Source organism: Dendrobates tinctorius, unplaced genomic scaffold, assembly GCF_039654945.1.
Source record: "Dendrobates tinctorius isolate UK_male_01 unplaced genomic scaffold, ASM3965494v1 ptg000048l, whole genome shotgun sequence".
Lineage (NCBI taxonomy): Eukaryota > Metazoa > Chordata > Amphibia > Anura > Dendrobatidae > Dendrobates > Dendrobates tinctorius.
Genome location: NW_027361716.1, coordinates 16164496 through 16167976, shown reverse-complemented (window position 1 = coordinate 16167976; position 3481 = coordinate 16164496).

The window sequence follows — 3481 nt, the reverse complement described above, 5'->3', positions numbered from 1 at the left end:
GCCCCATCTTTGCTCAGTCTATCTTTCTGTCTGTGTTTTGTTCTTTCTTCTTGCTTCACCGTCATTATATGTGGGGGGCTGGCTTTTGCTTTGGGGTCTGCTCTGGGGCAGTTTAGATTTCCCTTTCTGTCTTTAGGCTATGTAGTCCTCCGGCTGTGATCGAGGGGCCTAGGGCATCGTAGGAGCCCCCCACGGCTACTGCTAGTTGTGTTGATAGGTTCAGGGGTCTGCAATCCAATAGCTGCCAACTTCTCTGGTTTTCTGGACTTAGCTAGCATTTCTATTTTTGCCTCCTACGGTGATTCAATCATAACACCCCCCTTTGTACTTTTCTGCCTATCTTTATCAGTCTACCAAGATAAAGAAGGCAGGGAGTAAGGCACGTGGGCATGGAGTTTCAGCAGGGAGAGGACGTGGGGATTCTACAGGGAGAGGACGTGGGGATTCTGTGCCTGCTGCGGGCACCAGTGAGTCAGCATCCCCCAGTTTTAGCAGGCAACAGTACTTTATGCGCAGCTTTGTAGGACCTCGTCGTACCCCACTGCTGCGGGAGGAACAAATTGAAGCCGTTGTCGGATGGATGGCAGCTAACGCATCGACTTCAATTACTTCCACGTCCTCTCAGGGCCAGAGCACTGAAGAGCAACCATCTGTCTCTTCACCACCTGCCAAAGTGCCCAGGCAGTAAGAGAGCCCATCACAGTCTCTACTTCTGTTCTCTGAATCTGTTGGCTTGGAAAGAGGGGGCAAGCCAAGCAGCATTCAAGAATGTGAAGAAGAGGGAGTATGCAGTGATGCGCAACTGCTTTGTCCCTCTGAATCTGAAGAGGCGGGTGGGCCAGTGCCTATGGTCAGCACACCTCAGTACGCATCAGATGATGACGAGACTCAGGTGCCACTTTCTGGTGCGTACGGTGCTGCCGAGACTACCCAGGAGAAGCAGGTGTTTGAAGAGCGGAGTGTAGATGATGAGGTCCTTGACCCATCATGGCGTGAGGAACAGGAAGGTGGTGGGAGCAGCTCTGAGGAAGAGATTCCCCGAACGGCCAAAACAGGAGGGAGAGGGAGGGGGCAGACTTGGTTGCCTGTAGCCTCCACTTCGGCACCGGTTAGGAGCATTCCTCTTCCAAAAGCCCAAACGGGCGCTCCCAAGACTTGCAGTGCATGGTCCTTTTTTGACACAGTTGCAGATGACATTTCCTTTGTCAAATGCAAGCTGTGTCATCAGAAAGTCAAAGGAGGGAAAAATGTCAGCAACCTCAATACCACAAATATGTGGAAACATGTGCGGACCAAGCACATGGTGGAGTTACAGAGACACACTGAAGACGTAGGCCAACCTACAGCACCACCTACCAACTCTTCAGCTCGTGTTGTAGCTTCTTCCTCCAGCTCACACACAGCTGGTTCGGCTTCCTCACAGGATCGCCATGGAAGAACCTCTGGCACTGTTGTCGAGACCCAGTGACATTCCAAACACAGCACCACGTTCCCGTTCATCCTCACACTCCCAGGCCACTCTACAGCCATCGGTAGCACAGGCATGGGAGAAAAGGCGGCCATACTCGGCAAACCATCCCTGAGCACAGGCTCTGAATGCTGGCATTGCCAAATTACTGGCCCTTGAAATGCTCTCATTCAGGCTGGTGGAGACTGACACCTTCCGGAACTTCATGGAATTGGCAGTCCCACAATACACCGTGCCCAGCCGCTTTTATTTCAGCAGGCAAGCCGTCCCTGCCCTCGTTTTCCGTGCCTTCGATGATTCCACGCGGATGGCGAGTGCAGATGATGCACTAGTCAGCATGACAGTCCCCCTTATCTGCCTGCTTCAAAAAACATTGCAAGCACTAAGGGAGGAGGTTTTGGAAGAGGTGGAGGATGAGGAGTCACAAATGCCATCTGCTTCTGGACAGTCTGCGCTACGTGGTTCCTCACAAAGGCCTAGGCAGGGGACACTTTGTGAGGAGGATGAGGAGGAGTCAATGGAGGAGGAAGACATCTCCCCAGAGGAGGGAGATACACAATGCTCTAGTCAGTATGTACAGCGAGGGTGGGGTGATGCAGAGCAGGCAGAGATGACGACGCAAGCAGGGGACAGCGTTTCTTGGCCAGTTGGGAGTCTGCAGCACATGGCTGATTTCATGCTGCTGTGCCTGAGAAACGACCGCCGCATCGCCCACATTCTCAACACGGCTGATTATTGGGTGTTCACCCTCCTAGATCCTCGCTACCGGGACAACTTACAAAGCCTCATAACACCGTTGAACCGGGAGCGTAAAATGCGGGAGTATGGAAGTGCTGTCCGCACAGAGAAAAACACTAGCTCCTGTGTTAGTGGGGTTCAGTAACGTCAGCTGCTCCCCTGCTGTGTGGACGGCAAAGTCTCTTGCTGCCTCCACATTGACACTACATCCGATTTTCTACTTGCTCCAAGTACGCCTCAGCCTGCCGCATGATTGATCCTGGGCTTCAACACAGCCAGTTGTCGCTTGGAAGTGCCGTCCGCACAGAGAAAAACACCAGCTCCCGTGTTAGTGGGATTCAGTAACGTCAGCTGCTCCCCTGCTGTGTGGACGGCAAAGTCTCCTGCTGCCTCCACATTGACACTACATCCGATTTTCTACTTGCTGCAATTGCCTCAGCCTGCCGCATGATTGATCCTAGGCTTCAACACAGCCAGTTGTCGCTCGGAAGTGCTGTCCGCACAGAGAAAAACACCAGCTCCTGTGTTAGTGGGGTTCAGTAACGTCAGCTGCTCCCCTGCTGTGTGGATGGCAAAGTCTCCTGCTGCCTCCACATTCAAACTGCTACTGATTTTTAACCGCGCTCCACTTAGGCCTCTGGCTCCACTGTCTCTACTATTTCCCCTGGCCTCCAACTCCACCAGTTGCTGCTCAGAAGTGGTGTCTGCACAATCCACACAGCCAGTTGTCGCTCGGAAGTGCCGTCCGCACAGAGAAAAACACCAGCTCCTGTGTTAGTGGGGTTCAGTAACATCAGCTGCTCCCCTGCTGTGTGGACGGCAAAGTCTCCTGCTGCCTCCACATTGACACTACATCCGATTTTCTACTTGCTCCAAGTAGGCCTCAGCCTGCTGCATGATTGATCCTGGGCTTCAACACAGCCAGTTGTCGCTCGGAAGTGCCGTCCGCACAGAGAAAAACACCAGCTCCTGTGTTAGTGGGGTTCAGTAACGTCAGCTGCTCCCCTGCTGTGTGGACGGCAAAGTCTCCTGCTACCTCCACATTCACACTACATCCGATTTTCTGCTTTTTCCAAGTAGGCCTCAGCCTGCTCCATGACTGATCCTGGGCTTCAACACAGCAAGTTGTTGCTCGGAAGTGCCGTCTGCACAGAGAGAAACACATGCTCCAATCTTAGTGGGGTTCAGTAATGCCAGCTGCTCCCCTGCTGTGTGGACGGCAATATCTCCTGCTGTCTCCACATTCACACTACTACTGATTTCAAACTTGCTCCA